General features: G+C 34.2%; 1 pseudogene; it reads left to right on the forward strand.

Moving 5' to 3' along the window:
• The first annotated feature begins 445 nt into the window (after positions 1-445).
• Positions 446-13,393, forward strand: part of LOC101318999 (dysbindin pseudogene) — a 62,031-nt pseudogene continuing 49,083 nt past the window's right edge.

Raw genomic sequence — 13,393 nt, forward strand, 5'->3', positions numbered from 1 at the left:
AGGGTAAGCTGAGACAGAGTGAGAGAGTGGCATGAACATATATGCACTACCAAATGTAAAATAAATAGGTAGTGGGAAGCAGCCACATACAACAGGGAGTTCAGCTCGGTGCTTTGTGACCACCTAGAGGGGTGGGATAGGGAGGGTGGGAGGTAGATGGAAGAGCCAGGGAATATGGGGATATATGTGTACGTATAGCTGATTCACTTTGTTATACAGAAGACTCTAACACAACATTATAAAGCCATTAAACTCCAATAAAGATGTTGATAATTAATAAATAAAATAAATAAATCTCCCCAATTAAAAGAAAAAAAAATGATTCTGAGTATAAAATGCCTATGCTTTCATGTTGTTTTGTCCTGCAGTGTTACTTTTCAATCCTTGAGGGTAGTCGAGCATAAATTATATTCCATAAAATACTATGGATATTCAAGAATGCACCATGACGTAAGAGCCAGGTTTTTACCTTTCCCTGACACCATGATGGATATTCTCCTCTTGCCTCTCCAGATGCATTCTTCATATTCTCCACGTGCTCTGTGTCTCAGACTCTGCACCGTATTGAATGTATCAATGACTTCCCCTGCCCTCTGGAAGAATATCAGAGTCAAGGAAGAGAATACAGCCAGGGTATGTATTCTCCATTCCCCTAGAGCCATATTGCTATTGATCAACATTGGTTGGCTGCATCCAGTGTCTGAAGGTCTGAAGTGCACAGCTCTTGGACCTTCCATCAGTTATCCTTTCCATACAGTTACTTTTTCTTATTTCCAAAAGCTATTATTTCCTTGGCTACTCTGACCTAGGGCTGCTAATATTTTACCATTGTTTTTAGTTCTGGGAATAGCAGCATCCTGTATTGGTCAAACCAGCCGCCGTTTGAAAATGTCTCTTTATTGAAGGCTCCTTAATTGCTGTATTTGGATGTGCCTTCTTTTCCTGCCAGAACACTGGTGCAGTTCCAAATGATTTAAATATTTATAGACTGTTGTTGGAGGATAAAAGGAGAGAAATAATCTAGGTGTAAATGTATTTTGGAAGACGTTGCTCGAATAAATCCAGGCTCTTCCTTTGTGCTGAGTTTAATTCCACCCTGGAATTGGCCTGCTCTGTTTGCTGAATTACCTGCAGGGCACTGAATGCTGATCGAGGCACGAAACATATTGATTAAATAGTGTTGGTTGGTAGCCATAGGTCTGTGGAGTTTGGAGATGGTTTGTATCAGCTTGTCAGCATTCTTCTATTGATAACAGTGAGATTGATGATTTGCACCTGGTATCTGTGAGGTTTCTGGGACAATTTGCAGTTGGGTCTGATTAGGTAGAATATGTTTACATGACCATCAGAAACCTCAAGGGAGTCCCCATTTGGGGTTCTGTTTCTGAGGTATTTTGTATACACATAAGGGTCCTGATCTGAGAGGGAAAATCTGTTTGATAAACCCTACAGAAGCAGGGCAATTGTGGCTCCCACCTGGCGTCTTTGGACACTTTCCTATGAGGCATCCTTCATCTGTGATACATATCCTTACTTTAATGCTGTCATCATATTGTATCTTTCCCTGCAATAGACTATGAGTATGTAAGTATTTTTATTTTGGGTCGTGTGATTCTTCTTTATCAATCAAACCTTTCTAACTGACACTGTTAATGTAGCCTTGCTTGCTTCACGTTGCCTGAGAAGTTGACACACCTCATTGCATTTATGGCATCCAGCATAGTTCAGAAGTCATAGGATAGAAACGCTAGCAAGAGTCCTTTAGGCAGAGGGGCCTGAGAAAGTTTTGTTAGGTTTTTATGTACCAGTATGAGTAACATTATGTTTCAGTTGTGCCCAAGAAAGGTGTGGACATGGTGTTGACAACCAGGTTTAGAGAAGTCTTGTGACTGGGAGAAGGAGGCCTCAACAACACTTTATATGGTCTGGCTCTGTGAGACTTGGCGAGGATGGAGATGACTCAACATATGCCAGTGGGGTGAGGTGACTATACCCAAAGAACTTATAATCTCACCCTACAAGTAGGTTACTACCTAAGCCCCAGATCATAGAACTCACTATGGGGTGAAAGAGACCTGTTTTGACGGGAAACACATAATGGGTTGCGATTTTCATTACTGATTGAATAATGTTTCTCTATCATATAATGTAATAAAGCTCATTTATAAATTAAGTTCTTTAATAGAAAAGTGAAGTTACATTTGTAATACCTGAGGTTATAGCCTGAGATTGATATCTGTTTAGAATACTGACTTTTTTCCCCAGGCCACACAGAACACTCATAAATTAACAGCCTCCAGGTAATCTTACCCAGTACAACATATTTAACAAATATTTATTGAATATGTGGTAGGAAATGAATAATATTATGAACAAAATCCAAAAAGAGTCTTGTTGAAAATAACATGACAATCAAATCATTACAAATAAATGTATAATTTATTACTTAATAAATCTTCTGAATTATGAATACAAAGGACATAGTCCTAGGTATCTGTTTAAAGCATGGTCCTAGTATTGGAGGGGTGGGCCAATGAAGCTGTCTCTGCTGAAAAGACATTCGTGTTAAAGTGTGAAAGATCAAAACAAGATAAATAGGCAAGTTTGAATGTACTAAGACAGGAAGGATATCTGCGAACAAAAAACATTAAATATACAATAAGGTAATAGATGGGTGTTCCCAAATATCTCTGAAAAGAAATACTGATACTATCTCACCTGCAACTGAGAATCTCTACACTGAGGGTGTGTATGGGTGTGTGTGTATGTATTTGTGTGTGTGTAAATGTGTGTTTCAAAAACAACTGCAATTACAATATAATTTCTTAACAAGAGTGGAAGAGGCTGTTTTTTTTAAACTTTGACTTTAGCCAAATGTTATAACTTAAATCATACTAGAAAATGGTAAACTGCAGAGCTCATGCTCATCTAGAATGGAGAGTTATTAATAATAGCACTGTTGAATAATCAACCCAGGCTTAGGACGATACCAAGTATGATGTGCTAATAATGGTGCTAAAAACTACAACCGCGCAGGGAGGCGATTAACATCATGTCCCTTCTTTAATGATGAGGAAGCCAAATCTAATAAAGTTAACTCTTTAATATTCATCCAGTTTTTGAAAGTATTGATCTTCCACAATGAAACATATGATACCCATATGCATATTTATATTTATTGTGCTGTGTAAGTCTGAGATAGGAGCATTTATTTACTTTTACTAAACAGGGTAAGGAGTGAGTCTGTGTGGTATCCATGTTGTTTCTTCTCAGTGTGCAAATGCTGCTTTCTCCTTTTGTAAGAGGAACCTGATTGATGCACGTATGCTTCCTCGAGATCTCAACCCATGTGTTTCAAGGGAAACTGATTGATGTGTTCAAAACAGTCTGATCTAATCCTGGTAAATGGATTCCCCCTTGCAAGTATCTGACATACAAAAGGGCAGGCCTAAGCAAATTTGGTCAGTTAACCTGAGAAGAATTTGATACAGGCTTCATGGAAAGAAGCTTCCTTACCATTAAAATGCAACCTGAGGAAGACAGGCTCCCTCGCTCACAACTATGCATGAGCAAGCATAGCCCAAATAGCTGCTGCAGTTATGAAGGGTCCAGTCTCAGGATGTAGCAAACATGTTGGGGGCAGAGCAAAGCCAGGATTTTAGCAAAACAACTTGTCCTTGCTTTAATCATCTACCTGCCTTCTCTTTAAGACTCTGTAAATTAACGAGTGTATATGTGTATGTGTGTGTGTGTGTGTGTGTGTGTATGTGTGTGTGTGTGTGTGTGTGTTTTAAGTCAATTTAAGTTTTAATTTACTTCATTTATTTAACTAACTTACTAATAATGCAGGCAATGTCAAAAGTTAAAGAAACAGTATTTGGAAGAGAGTTTTCAAGCACACAGGAAAGGAAAAGGGATTTTAGGAAGATGAAAAGGATGGAAAGGAAAGAAAAGCATGGCAAGTGGCCTGGGACCAAAGGAGTTTCAGTATGATTAAAGCAGAAGTTAAAATTAGGATGGAGATATGTTAAAATTTAGAAAAATAGAAATAAAGTAGAAAAAAATACAAAAATATCAAATTGCTGCTTGGTTAGGGAATTCTAAGGAAAAGCATTTACAAATGCAAATATACATGTACTTTAATAACTATGTACATTTAAAGAGCAAGGAATAGAATAAAATCTAAAGAGTTATAGCATTTATGAAAATAAAAAGGGAAATATGCATAAATTCCTATAAATAAACACAACACTAAATATTTTATGAGGATGGATATATACCCAAGGACAGAATTGAAATATATTAGAGTGTGTGCCTTTGGTGAGAGAGGAAAATGATACTGGAGGTCAGGGATAATGTGGAGAAGAATATCTCTTTAGGATAGTGATTTTATTTCATTGGATATATACCCAGAATTGGAATTGTTGAATCATTTGATAGTCCTATCTTTAAATTTTTGAGGAAACTCCATACTGTTTTCCATATGGCTGTACCAACTTACATTGCCACCAATGGAGTACAAAAGTTCCTTTTTTTCACATCATCACCAATACTTTTTTTTTTTTCACTTTTTGAAAATGACTGTCTACCAGGTGTGACGTGATATCTCAATGTGGTTCTGATTTGCATTTCTCTGAAATACTAGTATGTTGAGCATCTTTTCATATACCTGTTGGCCATTTGTATGTGTTTTGAAAAATGTCTATTTAGGTTCTTGCTGAATTTTTAAGCAGATTGCATTCTTTTTTTTTTTTTTTTTTTTTTTTTTTTGCTGTTGAGTAAATGTGTTCCTTATATATTTTGGATATTAACCCCTTATCTGATATATGGTTTGAAAATATTGTCTCCCATACCATAGGTTGCCTCTTCATTTTGTTGATTGCTTCTTTTGCTGTGCAGAAGCTTTATAGTTTGATGCTGTCCCATTTGTCTATTTTCGCTTTTGTTGCCTGTGCTTTCAGTATCAAATTTTAAAAAATTACCAAGACCAATGTCAAGGAGTTTGTCTCCTATGTTTCCTTCTAAAAGTTTTATAGTTTCAGGTCTTACATTTAAGTCTTTACTTCATTTTAAGTTGGTTTTTGTGTATGATGTAAGATAAGGGTACAATGTAATTCTTTTCCATGTTGATATCCAGTTTTCCCAGCATCATTTTTGAAGATACTATTCTTTCTTCCCTCAATATTCTTGGTTATCTTTGTTGAAGTTTAGTTGGCCGTATATGTGTGGGTTTATTTCTGGGCTCTCTATTCTGCTCCATTGATCCACGTGTCTGTTTTTTGCCTATACCATACGCTTTTGATTACTATAGCTTTGTAATATAGTTTGAAATCATGAAGTGTGCTACCTCCAACTTTGTTCATCTTTCTGAAGATTCTCAAGATTAATTCTCAAGATTAATCTGGATATTCAGGGTATTTTGTGGTTCTATATGAATTTTAGGATTGTTTTTTGTACTTCTATGAAATATACCATTGGAATTTTGATAGGGATTGCTTTGACTTTACAGATCACTTTGGGTAGTATGGGTAATTTCAAATAATTTGTCTTTGAGTTTACAGATTCTTTCTTGTGCTTCATCAAGTCTGCTGTTGACACTCTACATTGCAATTTTAAAATTTTTCATTCATTTTATTCTTCAACTCCATAATTTCTGTTTGGTTCTTTGTTATGGTTTTAATTGTACTTCTTTTAACAATTGTAAATGACTTACGTCTCTCCCTCTTTAAAATAGAATTATCTCAATGTTTTTCAATAGGCATTTATCCAGATGAGTTATGCATGTTTATCTACATTAATATATCCCAATTGAAAATATCATTTTTGAAATAATTGTTGAGCTTTCTTAAACTAAAAATAAGATAGTGCTCATAAAATAGATGCATTTGGTTCAGAGTCATACAAGTGCATTTTTTTCTGTAGGAAATATGACAATACTTGTGCTTTCATAGTAAAGGTTATTCTCTGAATTTAACAAGGCATTATTAAATATAAATCAACTTTACACTTTTTCAGAAGATGAAAATATGACAAAGTATTTTGTCCTATTAATCTAAAGAATGGAAAGATGTGGAACTTCATTCAGAACAGACTGAATTTGGGGGGAGAAACAAACATGTAAAATAAATAATTCAAATACAGTTCTCTAAATGATATATTAAAAGCTGGTACAAAATGCTGAGAGATGATATAGGAGATAAGAGTTAATAAATATGCTCATGTATATACATGTTCTTTCATAGGTTCAATTTCTTTCCAAGTTTAATTCTTCCTTAGAATGTGATGAGTTGTAATCATCAAATCAAATTATTCCCAGTGTCCAAGCAGTTTCATTCATAACAACTCTCAATAGTTCATAAAGGTAATTTTGAAATTTAGAATTGGCTTACTATTTTATAATAAAATAACCTAAAATGTGTATAAAGCACATTATATATTATAGAATCTATAATTTTAGTCAATTACTATATTTAGTTGTCGACTTTAGTATTTTCAGAAGGAAGGGAAAGAAGTAAAGAAGTTGTAGTGGTGGTGGTAGTGAGGGTATTATCATTGTATCTTACAACAAACACAAATCCTAGACATATACCATCTTGGGAAAGCAAAACTATGTTCTGTCCATGTTTGCAGTTTTCAGTCTAATGTTTCTCAACTTCAGTGCCTTTGCTTAAAATCTTTTATCTCCCCTTTCTTGTCCCCATATCTATGTATTCAAGTTTTACTTATTTGTCAAGGCCTATTTCTCCTACAAGGCTTGCTAGATTGTACAAGTTAAAATTAATTACTCCTTTATAGCATTTTTAAATCCCAAGTGTGTATTAATACTATTAATTATAATCTGCAATGTGTTTTTTTAGGGATCTTATCACATTCATCTTTGTAGTGCCCCATGGCCAACATGAGTCACTAATGTTCACTATAAATGGCTGTGACTAGTTTCAAGAATTCATTTTGCCTATGGTAAGAGATAATGACAAATTGTGATTAGATTTCAGATAGATTGGAAAAATATTTAAAAATAGAAATCAAATTAAATCAACCTCAGGTAGCATGACATAATGTGTAAAATAACATGGCTTTGGAACCATAGACCTTTACATTATAGACCTAGCTCACTAACTTATTTCTGTTATATAGGTGAAGCTATTACCCTTGAACTGTAGTGCCCTTCTTATTTGTATAATAGGAATAATATTATACAAATAACATTACATAATATTACATAACATTCACAGTAGGTCTCATAATTATAAATCATAAATGTGAATACCTGGAATAGCATCTCTTACAAATGCTCAAAAATTGGTGGCTAGTACCAGGAGAAGTAATCACAGTCAGTATTATCGGTCATCTAAAGACTGGCTAGACGAAAGCACCAATAAGTCTATCATATTGAAATTAAGATAACTATCAGTCTGGTTAAGTCATCAACACAAGATATTTGTGGTAGTGTACTTATAAATCTAAATTAAGTGTCTGATAGAGCTTATGATAATGTTTGTAAAACATTAGATCCTACCAGCGCAGAAAAAGCTGCAAATAATAGACAGGTATAGCTCGATCAGATGTTTTGTGGTTTTAAGGTAATGAAAACGTTAAAATATGTAATCACAGTTGATATGAAGATGTATGCTATTAACTGACAATATGAGCTTGTTTCTCTTAATTGATAGAGCTAAAGTACTTAATTGTTTGGAAGCTACCCATGTTGCTTTGTATAACTGGAAATGCAATTATATAAATATCCCAAATATCAGATACATGAATATATGTATCCACCTCTTTGAGTTCTACCTTATTTCTTTATTTGGGAAAAATTGTTTTATATCTCTATGGGGTGTGTGTGTGTGTGTGTGTGTGTGTGTGTGTGTGTGTGTGTGTGAAAGAGAGAGAGAGAGAAAAGAAAGGAGAGAATGAGAAAGTGTACCAGGTAGAAATAATTTTTTAAAATAATGAAATACAATAAAATGAATTGCAGAGACTACATCAAAAAGTTATCACTAAGAAATAGAATATAATACTAATGGAAAACAACTGTTGTCTTTCCCTGAGATTTACATTTTGGGGGGACTTTTATAAAATATTCTCATAGGAATAGTTCTCAAAACATAATGCATACTTACTTAAAAACTACATAAGTATACTTAAAAATGCTCTGATTTTCAGAACTCATTTCTAAAGTAGTTGTTTTCTAAAAGCTCCTCTTGTGCTGTCAGAATGGAGTTAGCATTCACACTCTTACATTCAATTCCTCGGAAGCATAAATCCTTCCAAATGCAAGAGGATCCTAAAAATAGTCACTGGCCAGTAAGGATTAATCAGACTCTGCTCACGTTATCGTTATTTATATACCATTTTCCCAACTGAGCATCCCTACTGCCATAATGACCTGAACGCATGCAGTGCTCAGCTGCCAGAGGAGAGCTTACAAGCGGATTTTATTGCTTTAGACACAGTGAACAAAACAAGAGCCCATCAGCACAGGAACATTAGGATGCCAGAAGTCTGTTCCAATCATTTGCAATAGGAAATCACTCTACAGTATGAATATATATCAAACCTTGTGTATCTTTTTTCAAAGTCTATAACACCCAATAAACTATACCTTAGCAGCAGTGATAAATGCATTCTCCTGAATTGCCAATATTTCTTTTTTTTAATTGAAGTATAGTTGATGTACAATGTTGTGTTAGTTTTGTAAATGGTATCTTAATTTTATATTTAAGTTAAATTATCATCATTCCCCACAAATGGTTTTATAGTTAACCTCTTTGCCTTTTGGCACCACTGAAATTTGGGGGCATATTGAATTATCTTCTACCAAATATAAACAATAACCTTCGTATCTATGATACAGAATAGTACTTTTATTTTTTGGGTTGGGTTCCAGACCTTGTATAGAGTATTCCTATTCATATACCATAGTAATTTAATTTGTGTTCACTGTGAGTCATTGAATTAGACAGTTATTTATATCTTATTCATCTGTCCTTGAAAAATAAAAGGGTTTTTAAGTATGTATCTGTAGTATATCCATTCTAGAAGTCAAAGTAAAGATGGGATAATTATCTCTACTTCACAGATTTACATCTAAAGATTTTCCTCTTAGAAATTTCACATATGCCAATTTATAGTCAATATGGTTGATGATTTCATATTGTGAGACCCTTATCTTATGTAAAATATAACATATGTTTAATTCCATACCATACTAGGAGGCTGACAGAATTAGAAACTGTCAAAAAAAGTGTCATTGTAAGCAATTATTTTGATATCACTATGTATTTTCTTACAACATAAAATCTCAGATTGGCAAAATCTAAAATTCTTATTCATTGTCATAGCTTCATTGTAGATAATGAAACTATAATGAAATTTTAGTTATTTTGAATCAAACAGAACACCTATTGTGTTTAATTTTATGTTGATGACCAGCAAGAATCAAAAGTTTTCAATTTTTTTTTTTTTTTTTGCGGTACGCGGTCCTCTCACTGTTGTGGCCTCTCCCATTGCGGAGCACAGGCTGCAGACGCGCAGGCTCAGCGGCCATGGCCCACGGGCCCAGCCGCTCCACGGCATGTAGGATCTTCCCGGACCGGGGCACGAACCCGCATCCCCTGCATCGGCAGGTGGACTCTCAACCACTGCACCACCAGGGAAGCCCAAAAGCTTTCAAATATTTGACAAAGCAATTGCAAATGAGTAAATCAAAAAATAAATTTTAAAAAGTCAACTTTCTTCCATTTTTGCATTGTCATGATGATAAACACCTCTATATATTTAATTCATGAAATTTGTCATTGTTCATAGCTTTTTTTCAGATAATAATGTGAAGTTGTTTACGTGAGCCTATTACCGTAACTTGATCAATTTACTAATACAAATGCAAATAGTCTCATTTCTATCTTAATTATTTAATATTAAATTGCAAGAAATAACTGATAGAAATAAATATGGTGAATGGTATGGTCTGTTCAAATGCTTGTTTTCCTTATAAGGAGTGCAGCTCAAATAAACACATTGAGCATAAATCTGAGCGGTTGCAAATGATAGAGCAATACCTAATTGAGAAATACTCTGAGTCATGAATTGTCAGAGCATCTAGCAGAGTTCATGGCTTATAGCACGTGCTTAATAAAATATTCTTGCTGAATTAACAGTAAATTATAAACTGATGTTTAGAACACATTAGAGAAAATACTACATAAATACATTTAAGGGTCTTATGGACTTGTTGAATCAATTATAATACTGGAATTCTTTATAATTAATTAACATTTAAATATGTAAGTGTGTTTTGTTTTACCTTGGACTTTTTTTTTTTTTTTTTTTTGCGGTACGTGGGCCTCTCACTGTTGCGGCCTCTCCCACTGCGGAGCACAGGCTCCGGACGCGCAGGCTCAGCGGCCTTGGCTTACGGGCCTAGCTGCTCCGCGGGACGTGGGATCTTCCCGGACCGGGGCACGAACCCGTGTCCCCTGCATTGACAGGCGGACTCTCAACCACTGCATCACCAGGGAAGCCCTTACCTTGGACTTTTAATAGCATTAAACCAATTTAAAACAGTTCAAAATAATTTAGAGTAAAATAATATTTGGAAGTATTCTCTTAGGCAACAAAATTGTACTGTACTAGATGCAGACATGGAAGTGATGGTGTGATTTAGGGAATGGGCAACGAATGTCAGGCAAAGTGAAGTTTGGGTGGAGGGTGCCCAAATCAATAGAATTAAAGGGCCAAAGAATAAAATCATTTGTAAAACCCAATATGCAATTGATTTTAACATTCAGTTTAGAAGATGGTGTGACCACAGGTAGATGATAGTTAAATACATTTTCTCACTGTGATCTTGTGTCATGTTGACCAGGACTCTTGGGCATTTCTCTTTTAAAAATCTTGGGTGATCCAGGAGAAAGACCTGAATAGCCTATCATTGCAGAAAATATCAGATGTTAATTGGATAAATAACAGAGTAGCTATAGTTTAAAAACAAATTAATGATTTTGTCTAAAAAAATAAGATGAACTATTGTATGCAAAACCCCTAATGGAAAAAAATGGTGAAACGATTATATAATCTGTAGGAACTATAAAACAGAGATATTCTCCTGTGGAAACATTAATGAATGTCATTTTGCCATCAGCGTTTGGTGAGTGATAGGTAAAAGAGATAGAATGAAATTATAAAAAATATTAAATTAATCCAAAGAGGTTAGAAAAAAGAGGAAAAAGGAACTAAAGCATATGGGATTAATACAAAGGAAATGTCAAAAGAACAGACCTAAACTGAAAACTATAACATATACATAATAATGTTAAATATAGAGTATCCAAACACCCCAATAAATGGCAGAAATTGTCAGATTGGAGCAAAAAGGAAGGCACGACTCTATGCTACCTACTAGAAACCTACTTTAAATATAAATAACCAAATAGATTAAAAGTAAAAGGATACAAAATGACACATGCTCACACTAATTGAAAGAAAAAGTTGGAGTGACTACATTAATATCAAACAAAGTAGGTTTCAGATTATAAAATAATGACAAAAGCACTAAAGAATCTTATTTCATAATGTTAAAGTATTCAATTTATCAAAAATTATCTTCCTGAATGTATTCTATATACATAATGGAAATTAACCATAAATAACTTGAATGCATACCTTGCCTCATATATAAATTCAAATGGAAATTCAAAATGGATCATAGACATAAGTCTATACCTAAAAGTATAGAGCTCCAACAATAAAATGAGAAAATATCTATTACTTTCAGTGACCAAGATTTTTTAGTTTCAGTACCAAAAGCACAATCCAAAATAGGAAAAAATTATAAATTTTGAATTTCATCATTGAAAGACATTTTTGATTTTAAATGATGTCAAATGAAAGAAAAGACAAATAATATCCATAGAATGATAGAAAATATTCATAGAATGATAGAAAGTATCATTCACAGAATGATAGAAACTTTGATCCATAATATACAGAATTTCTGAAAAAAATCAGTAAAGGAACCAGAAAGCTCAAAAATGAGAAAAGTATTTGATATTTAGATGTCAAATGATATCCAATTTGGATGTCAAGTGATATTTGGGTCTCATAAAAGCTCTTTCAGAGATGCTCTACAAATTCTTGTTAGGATAATGTGAAATAAAGCCACAATAGGATACACAAAAACACCTATTAGAATATTTATAATTAAACGGATTGACCATATTAAGTAATGGTTGAGAATTGGAGAAACTGCTCCAATTGGAGAATAAGCTCCATGCTTATAAAATGGTGGTAGGAAATGTAAAATTACACACTTTGGAAAATAGTTTGTAGTTTCTTTAAAAGTCCATTATTGTCCACACAAAAAACTGCTCAAGGGTGTTTATAGCAGTTTTATTCATAATTGCCCAAACTTGGAAGCAACCAAATGCCATTCAGTAAGTAGGTAAAGAGATAGCCTGTGGAATATCCATAAAATGGAATATTATTAAGCAGTAAAACGGAATGAGCTATAAAGCATGAAATGACGTGGAGGAAATTTAAATGCACACATGCTAAGTAAAATAAGCCCATCTGAATATGCTACATACTGTGTCATTCCAACACTGTGACATTCTGGAAAAGGCAAATCTATGGAGACAGTAAAAAAATCAATGGTTACCAGGGATTAGGGGGAGAGAGAGATGAAGTGGAGCACAGAGGATTTTTAGGGCAGTGAAAATACTCTGTATGATTCTATAATGGTGGGTATATGTCATTATACATTTGTCCAAATCTATAGAATGTGCACCACTAAGAGTGAACCCGAATGTAAACTAAAGGCTTTGGGTGAAAAAGATATGTCAATGTAGATTCGTCAGTTGTAACAAATGTACTGCTTTGGTGGCGACTCTTGATAACAGGAAAGGCTATGTTTGTTTGGGGGCGGGAAGTATATGGGAAATCTCTGTACTTTCTACTCAGTTTTGCTGTGAACGTAAAATTGCTCTAAATATTAAAAAAAAAAAACACTTTTGCATGTTTTCCTGCCTAAAAAGGCTGACTGAAAAAAAATTTAAAGCCAATGTTAGTGGTAAAATAAATAGATCAGCAATTATCTTTGGAAATTGTCCTGCTTCTCTGTAACCTTGGGCAAGTCACTTACTCTTCTCAGATATTGAGGTTTTGTTTTTTTAGTTTTTTTCCCTTTGTAAAATGAGGGCTTAGGAATCTGTGATCATCAAGAGTTGTTCTTGCTTTAAATTCTAGGACCCCATGGTCTTGTCTCTTTTTGTAATGTTTCCCTTGCTCATCTGATTCATAACATGATAATTCCTATGAAAGCAAGCAGGCATAAAGCTGACTCCTCATTTTAAATCTAAGATTAAAACACGACTAGACACTGAAAAAGAAAGTC

This window comes from Tursiops truncatus, chromosome 4, assembly GCF_011762595.2.
Source record: "Tursiops truncatus isolate mTurTru1 chromosome 4, mTurTru1.mat.Y, whole genome shotgun sequence".
NCBI classification, from domain to species: domain Eukaryota; kingdom Metazoa; phylum Chordata; class Mammalia; order Artiodactyla; family Delphinidae; genus Tursiops; species Tursiops truncatus.